Source organism: Halichoerus grypus, chromosome 1, assembly GCF_964656455.1.
Source record: "Halichoerus grypus chromosome 1, mHalGry1.hap1.1, whole genome shotgun sequence".
NCBI lineage: Eukaryota > Metazoa > Chordata > Mammalia > Carnivora > Phocidae > Halichoerus > Halichoerus grypus.
In genome coordinates, this window is record NC_135712.1 from 49,077,921 (window position 1) to 49,087,202 (window position 9,282).

The window sequence follows — 9,282 nt, forward strand, 5'->3', positions numbered from 1 at the left end:
GGAAAGACATTCCATGCTCATGGATTGGAAGAACAAATATTGTTAAAATGTCTATACCACCCAAAGCAATCCACACATTTAACTCAATCTTTATCAAAATACCACCAGCATTTTTCACAGAGCTAGAACAAACAACCCTAGAATTTGTATGGAACCACAAAAGACACTGAATAACCAAACCAACCTTGAAAAAGAAAAACAAACCTAGAGGCATCACAAGTCTGGACCTCAAGTTATATTACAAAGCTGTAGTGATCAAAACATTATGGTACTAGCACAAAAAAGTAGACTCATAGATCAATGAAATAGAATAGAAAACTCAGAAATGAACCAACAACTATATGGCTAATTAATCTTTGACAAAGAAAGAAAGACTATCCAATGGGAAAAAGTCTCTTCAACAAATGATGTTGGACTACAATATGCAAATGAATGAAACTGGACTACTTTCTTACACCAAACACCAAAATAATTCAAAATGGATTAAAAGACCTAAATGTGAGACCTGAAACCATAAAAATCCTAGAAGAGAACATAGGCAGTAACTTCTTTGACATTGGCTATAGAAACTTCTTTCTAGACATGTCTCCTGAGGCAAGGGAGACAAAATTAAAATAAACTATTGGGGCTATATCAAAATAAAAAGCTTCTGCACAGAAAAGGGAACAATACACAAAACTAAAAGACAATGTACTGAATGGGAGGAGATATTTGCAAATGACATATCTGATAAAGGGTTAGAATCCAAAATCTATAAAGAACTTATAAAACTCAACACCTCCAAAATGAATAATCCGACTGAAAAATGGGCAGAATTTTTCCAAAGAAGACATAGAGATGGCCAAGAGACTCATGAAAAGATGCACAACATCACTCATCATCAGGGAAATACAAGTCAAAACTACAACTGTCATAATGGTTAAACTCAACAACATCAGAAACAACAGGTGTTGGCAAGGATGTGAAGAAAGGGGAACCTCTAGCACTGTTGGTGGGAACGCAAGTTGGTGCAGCTACTCTGGAAAACAGTATGGAGGTTCCTCAAAAAGTTAAAAATACAACTATCCTACAATTCAGCAATTGTACTACTAGGTATTTACCCAAAGAATACAAAAATACTAATTCAAAGGGATACATGTATCCTGATGTTTATAGCAGCATTCTCTACAATATCCAAATTATAGAAATATTTCAAGTGTCCATTGACAGATGAATGTATAAAGAAGAGGTGGTATATACACATATTACTCAGCTACAAAAAAGAATGAAATCTTGCCATTTGCAATGACATGGATGGAGTTAGAGAGTATTATGCTAAGTGAAATAAGTCAGAGAAAGACAAATACCATATGATTTCACTCATGTCGAATTGAAGAAACAAAACAAATGAGCAAAGGGAAAAAAGAGAGAGAGAGAGAGGCAAATTGAGAAACAGATTCTTAACTGTAGAGAACAAAGTGATGGTTACCAGAGGGGAGGTGCTTGGGGGGATGGGTTAAATAGGTAATGGGGATTAAGGAGTGCACTTTCGATGAGTACCAGTGTTGTATGGAAGTATTGAATCACTATATTGTACACCTGAAACTAATACTACCCTGTATGTTAACTACCTGGAATTTAAATAAAAAAAATTAAAAGAACATTTGCTTAATCCACAGTTGTCATGTCAGTTAGTCCACACTTCTTTTAGTTGGGCTTCTTTGATCTCTACTTGCATACGGACATACGTCAAAAATTCTCTACCTGTAAACTTTGGGACCCAGTTTCTTCAAGAAATGTATGTTAGGGCCATGCTTAGGGTCAGAGTAGTTGGACCTGCCTGGTTGTCAATTTCAGACATCCTCTATGCATGAATAAATTCAAATCATATTTACTCCTAAACTATCACAGCCTAGAATAGTGCAGATCATTGGGATATGCCAATACCTAAGATTAAAAAAAGTTGACTATTAAGTCTTTTTTTTTTTTTTAATTTTATTATGTTTTGTTAGTCACCATACAATACATAATTAGTTTTTGATGTAGTGATCCACGATCCATTGTTTTCGTATAACACCCAGTGCTCCATGCAGTATGTGCCCTCCTTAATACTCATCACCGGGCTAACCAATCCCCCCTCCCCCCTCCCCTCTAAAACGCTGTTTGTTTCTCAGGTCCATAGTCTCTCATGGTTCATCTCTCCCTCCAATTCCCTCCCCCCATTTTTCCCTTCCTTCTCCTAATGTCCTCCATGTTATTCCTTATGTTCCACAAATAAGTGAAACCATATGATAATTGACTTTCTCTGCTTGACTTATTTCACTTAGCATAATCTCCTCCAGTCCCATCCATGTTGATGTAAAAGTTGGGTATTCATCTTTTCTGATGGCTGAGTAATATTCCATTGTATATATGGACCACATCTTCTTTATGCATTCATCTGTTGAAGGGCATCTTGGCTCTTTCCACAGTTTGGCTACTGCAGACACTGCTGCTATGAACATTGGGGTGCATATGGCCCTTCTTTTCATTACATCTGTGTCTTTGGGGTAAATACCCAGGAGTGCAATTGCTGGGTCATAGGGTAGCTCTATTTTTAAATTTTTGAGGAACCTCCACACTGTTTTCCAAAGTGGCTGTACCAACTTGCATTCCCACCAACAGTGTAAGAGGGTTCCCCTTTCTCCACAACCTCTCCAACATTTGTTGTTTCTTTCCCTGTCCATTTTGGCCATTCTAACTGGTGTAAGGTGGTATCTCAGTGTGGTTTTGATTTGGATTTCCCTGATGGCTAATGATGATGAACATTTTTTCATGTGTCTGTTAGCCATTTGTATGTCTTCTTCAGAGAACTGTCTGTTCATCTCTTCTGCCCACTTTTTGACTGGATTATTTGTTTTTTGGGTGTTGAGTTTGAGAAGTTCTTTATAGATTTTGGATACCAGCCCTTTATCTGTAGTGTCATTTGCAAATATCTTCTCCCATTCTGTGGGTTTCCTGTTTGTTTTGTTGACTGTTTCCTTTGCTGTGCAGAAGCTTTTTATCTTGATGAAGTCCCAAAAGTTCATTTTTGCTTTTGTTTCACTGGCTTTTGGAGATGTATCTTGAAAGAAGTTGCTGTGGCCGATGTCAGAGAGGTTACTGCCTATGTTCTCCTCTAGGATTTTGATGGATTCCTGTCTCACATTGAGGTCTTTCATCCACTTTGAGTTTATCTTTGTGAGTGGTGTTAGAGAATGGTCGAGTTTCATTCTTCTGCATGTGGCTGTCCAATTTTCCCAGCACCATTTATTGAAGAGGCTGTCTTTTTTCCATTGCATGTTTTTTCCTGCTTTGTCAAAGATTATTTGGCCATAGAGTTGAGGGTCCATATCTGGGTTCTCTATTCTGTTCCATTGGTCTATATGTCTGTTTTTGTGCCAGTACCATGCTGTCTTGGTGATCACAGCTTTGTAATATAGCTTGAAATCGGGCAACGTGATGCCCCCAGCTTTGTTTTTCTTTTCAACATCTCCTTGGCGATTCGGGGTCTTTTCTGATTCCATACAAATTTTAGGATTGTTTGTTCCAGCACTTTGAAAAATGTCATTGGAATTTTGATCAGGATGGCATTGAAGGTATAGATTGCTCTGGGTAGCACAGACATTTTAACAATGTTTATTCTTCCGATCCATGAGCATGGAATATTTTTCCATCTTTTTGTGTCTTCTTCAATTTCTTTCATGACTGTTTTGTAGTTCCTAGAGTATAGATCCTTTACCTCTTTGGTTAGGTTTATTCCGAGGTATCTTCTGGTTTTTGGTGCTATTGTAAATGAAATCGTTTCTTTAATTTCTCTTTCTACAGTTGCGTTGTTAGCGTATAAGAAAGCAACTGATTTCTGTGCATTGATTTTGTATCCTGCCACATTACTGAATTGCTGGATGAGTTCTAGTAATTTGGGGGTGGAGTCTTTTGGGTTTTCCACATAAAGTATCATGTCGTCTGGGAAAAGAGAGAGTTTGACTTCTTCTTTGCCAATTTGAATACCTTTTATTTCTTTTTGTTGTCTGATTGCTGTTGCTAGGACTTCTAGTACTATGTTGAACAATAGTGGTGAGAGTGGGCACCCTTGACGTGTTCCTGATCTTTTTTTTTAATTTTTTTTTAAAGATTTTATTTATTTATTTGAGAGAGAGAATGAGATAGAGAGAGCATGAGAGGGGGGAGGGTCAGAGGGAGAAGCAGACTCCCCGCTGAGCAGGGAGCCCAATGCGGGACTCGATCCCAGGACTCCAGGATCATGACCTGAGCCGAAGGCAGTTGCTTAACCAACTGAGCCACCCAGGCGCCCCGACGTGTTCCTGATCTTAAGGGAAAGGCTCTCAGCTTTTCCCCATTGAGGATGATATTCGCTGTGGGTTTTTCATAGATGGATTTTATGAGCTTGAGGAATGTCCTCTATCCCTATACTCTGGAGAGTTTTAATCAGGAAAGGATGTTGTATTTTGTCAAATGCTTTTTCTGCATCAATTGAGAGGACCATATAGTTCTTCTCCCTCATTAATGTGTTCTATCACATTGATTGATTTGCGAATGTTGAACCACCCTTGCATCCCGGGGATAAATCCCACTTGGTCGTGGTGGATGATCCTTTTAATGTATTGTTGGATCCTATTAGCTAGGATTTTGTTGAGGATTTTGGAATCCATATTCATCAGGGATATCGGTCTGAAATTCTCCTTTTTGATGGGGTCTTTGCCTGGTTTGGGGATTAAGGTAATGCTGGCCTCATAGAATGAGTTTGGAAGTTTTCCTTCTGTTTCTATTTTTTGAAACAGCTTCAGTAGAATAGGTATTATTTCTTCTTTGAATGTTTGATAGAATTCCCCAGGGAATCCATCAGGCCCTGGACTCTTGTTTTTTGGGAGGTTTTTGATCACTGCTTCAATCTCGTTACTGGTTATTGGCCTATTCAGGTTGTCAATTTCTTCCTGTTTCAGTCTTGGCAGCTTATAGGTTTCCAGGAAGGCCTCCATTTCATCCAGATTGCTCAGTTTATTGGCATATAGTTGTTGATAATAATTTCTAATAATTGTTTCTATTTCCTTGGTGTTAGTCATGATCTCTCCCCTTTCATTCATCATTTTATTAATTTGGGTCCTTTCTCTTTTCTTTTGGATAAGTCTGGCCAGTGGTTTATCAATCTTATTAATTCTTTCAAAGAACCAACTTCTAGTTTCATTGATCTGATCTACTGTGTTTCTGGTTTCTAATTCATTGATTTCTGCTCTAATTTTAATTATTTCTCTTCTAATGCGTGGCTTAGGCATCGTTTGTTGCTTTTTCTCTAGTTCTTTAAGGTGTAGAGTTAGTTGGTGAATTCGGGAGTTTTCTATTTTTTTGAGTGAGGCTTGGATGGCTATGTATTTCCCCCTTAGGACTGCCTTTGCAGTATCCCATAGGTTTTGGACCGATGTGTTTTCGTTCTCATTGATTTCCATGAATTGTTTAAGTTCTTCTTTGATTTCTTGGTGGACCCAAACATTCTTGAGCAGAGTGGTCTTTAACTTCCAAGTGTTTGAATTTCTGCCAAATTTTTTCTTGTGATTGAGTTCCAGTTTTAGAGCATTGTGGTCTGAGAATATGCAGGGAATAATCTCAATCATTTGGTATCGATTGAGACCTGATTTGTGACCCAGTATGTGGTCTATTCTGGAGAAAGTTCCATGTGCGCTCGAGAAGAATGAGTATTCTGTTGTTTTAGGGTGGAATGTTCTGTAAATATCTATGAGGTCCATCTGGCCCAATGTATCATTCAAAGCTCTTGTTTCCTTGTTGATTTTCTGCTTAGATGATCTGTCCATTGCTGAGAGTGGAGTATTGAGGTCTCCTACAATTAACGTATTGTTATCAATATGACTCTTTATTTTGGTTAACAGTTGGCTTATGTAGATGGCTGCTCCCATGTTGGGGGCATAGATATTTACAATTGTTAGATCTTCTTGTTGGATAGACCCTTTAAGAATGATATAGTGTCCTTCTGTGTCTCTTATTACAGACTTTAGTTTAAAATCTAATTTGTCTGATATAAGAATTGCTACCCCAGCTTTCTTTTGAGGTCTGCTGGCATGGAAGATAGATCTCCATCTCTTCACTTTCAGTCTGGATGTATCTTTAGGTTCAAAATGAGTCTCTTGTAGACAGCATATGGATGGGTCCTGTCTTTTTATCCAATCTGCAACCCTGTGCCATTTTATGGGAGCGTTTAGGCCATTCACGTTGAGAATGATTATTGAAAGATATGAATTAATTGTCATCATGTTGCCTGTGAAGATGTTGTTTTTATAGATTGTCCCTGTAAATTTCTGTTGTATATCACTCTTGGGGTCTTTCTCCTTTTATAGAACCCCCCTTAATATTTCTTGCAGGGCCGGCTTAGTGGTCACATATTCTTTCAGTTTCTGCAGTCGTGGAAGCTCTGCATCTCTCCATCCATTCTAAATGAAAGCCTTGCCAGATAAAGTATTCTTGGCTGCATGTTCTTCTCATTTAGTACCCTGAATATGTCTTGCCAGGCCTTTCTGGCTTGCCAGGTCTCTGTGGATAGGTCTGATGTTATTCTGATGTTCCTTCCTCTGTACGTAAGGAATCTCTTCCCCCTAACTGCCCTTAAGATGGTTTCCTTGGTTCTAAGATTTGCAAGTTTTCCTATTACATGCCGGGGTGTTGGCCTGTTTTCTTTGATCTTAGGAGGGGTCCTCTCTGCCTCTATGACTCGAACGTTTGTTTCATTCCCCAGATTAGGGAAGTTCTCAGCTATGATTTGCTCAAATACATCTTCTAGTCCTCTATCTCTCTCTCCACTCCCTCCGGGATTCCAATTATTCTCACATTGGAACGCCTCATGGTGTCACTTATTTCTCTGATTCTATTTTCATGGATTCTGAGTTGTTTTTCCCTGGCCTCCTCTTTTCCCTTTTTATCTATTATATTGTCTTCCAGGTTGCTTATTCTCTCTTCTGCCTCAGTTACCCTAGCTGTTAGATTATCTAGATTGGATTGGATCTCATTGATAGCATTTTTAAGTTCTGCCAATTCACCTTTTATTTCTGCCCTTAGAGATTCTATGTTGCCATTAATTGATTTCTCCATTCTAGCCATTGTCTTCACAATTGCTAGCCTGAATTCCATCTCTGACATCTTGGTTATATCTGCATCCATTTGTAAATCTGCAGCATAAGTCATGATCTCTGAGTCTTTTCTGTTTTGGGGGCTCCTTCTCCTAGTCATTCTGTTGATGGGTATTTGAGGGAATGTATAGAGTCCAAATTGTTGACCAGAACCCAAGCAAGATGCCTGTTTTCTAGGGACCTTAGGGTTGCTGGCCTCTTGTTTTCCCAGCCTGTCTTCTCTGGGAGGGGCCTGCCGCGCTGTTACTCAGGCAACCCTGTTTGGGCGGAGTTGCCCTGCGCCCCTGTGGTGGGGGATGGGCTCAGTGGGAATCAGTCTTTGGGGCTTTTGTTCTCTGGCGCCTTTCCCTGGCGGCTTTCCGCGCGCGAGTCAGAGCAGAAGAGACCATTTCCAACCCTCTGCCTCAGAGCAGAGAGACCTCAGTCTGTTCTTCAGTGAGCTCTCCAGGCCACACTGTCTCCGTTTCTGTCCTTGCTGCTATAAACTGCAGTGGCCTGGGTTGTGCGCCCCTCCGCAGCTCTCCCAGTCCTGCCTCCAGGTCGGGGCACGTCTCTGCCCTTTGTGCTTCTAAAAGCCCAGCCGCTCCCAGTTCGCTCGCACGCGACTCCGCTGCTCAGGGTTCTGTCCTGGGGACTGCAGTTCATGCGCGCGTGCGCGTGCGACTCCACTGCTCGGGGTTTCCACCCGGGGTTTGCAGTTCACCGGCAGGACCCCGGTGCACCGGGTTTACGTCTTGGAGGCTGCAGATCGGGTGCACGCGACTGTCGCTCCGGGTTTCTGTCCGGGGGGCTGCGGTTCGCGTGCACGTGACCCCGCCAGTCTGGTTTTCCACCCCGGGGGCTGCCCTAAAGTCCTTTCCTGATGCTACCGATCTGCGAGTCTGTGTCCCGTCCACAGCACTCGAGGCTGTCACTCACCGGCGGTATAGGATCCCCACGTCCAGGCTCCCTCCCGCCTCCGTTTATCCTCTGATATCTGCCCGCAGAATCACGGCTCTCTGCTTGGTACCTCAAAACCAACCGCCTGCGATATTCTGTTTGTAGAGATCCAGATCTTCTTACATCTCAGGCTGGTTTCGTGGGTGCTCAGAGTGGTCTGGTAGATATCCAGCTCAATTCCGGGGACCAGTTGAAATAGGGTCCCCTACTCCTCCACCATCTTTCCCCCTCCTTGACTATTAAGTCTTAAAATAGTTTTAGTAGCCCTGTCTTATAGTTCTTTCTCACAGATTTAAACATAATTCTGCGAGGAAAGCAAACCACGTATTTACTCTTTGAGGCATTTCCAATGATGTAGGTCTATAGAAAAAAAGCCCATGGGGATGTACCTCAAGTGGAGTGAGGTTTTTTTGATACTTGCAGCTAAAAACATCCCAGTAGATATATATACCCGAGGATGTGGCTTAGGTGGATGCCACACTAGGCTCAATTGTATAAGTCATGTGATCATCTCCCTGTCATGAGTGGTGGGTCCTATCTTCCAGCTCCAAATCAGAAATTCTGGGGGGGAGACCCACCAGCGTGCTTTAACAAACCCCCCAGGTGATTGTGTTTGAAGACCACTGAACTGAGCATATCAGACAGATATGTAATTTGCAAACTCTTGTGTTTCCTTAGGATTCTCAGATATAGAATAATAAAATAGTTTTCATAGTAATAAGGTGATTCAAAATGTAAAGAACCCACTGAAGACATTTTTCGTGATTATGACTTTTAGTTCTGCCAAGCAATATCATTGCTAATGAATTGTTTTGGATGACTGCATATGGTAGAGAATTACCCAAGTTGTATGTGTGTTTGAAACTCACCAGCTGACTTGGAAATCTCATTGCCATTGGATGGCCTGGTGGAAGCATTTAAGTCAGGTTGGAGGATATTGGGGAATTTCTCAGGGCATGGTTGTCAGGCCCTTGGCCCCAGAGGATTTTACCTATGTTAGTTTTTATGAAGTGGGTCTAGAAAATGGGAGACGGTGTTAATATGGGTTCTTTCAAAGGCAGACTGTGTTTTTATCTCTCTCTTGGTTAATTCAGTGCTTAGTGGCCCTCTGGCCTGATCACAGTTCTATAGCCCCCTGAGAATCAGTTGTTAAGCCTAATTATGATTGCTTTGAACTTCCGTGAGACTCTGA

General features: G+C 41.1%; 1 non-coding gene across 1 annotated transcript; it reads right to left on the reverse strand.

Moving 5' to 3' along the window:
• Window positions 1–8,354: 8,354 nt before the first annotated feature.
• LOC118549724 (small nucleolar RNA SNORA18) lies at window positions 8,355–8,485 on the reverse strand. The gene has a single exon (XR_004924203.1). It is a non-coding gene; the product is annotated as a small nucleolar RNA SNORA18 (small nucleolar RNA).
• Between the last annotated feature and the right edge of the window lie 797 nt (window positions 8,486–9,282).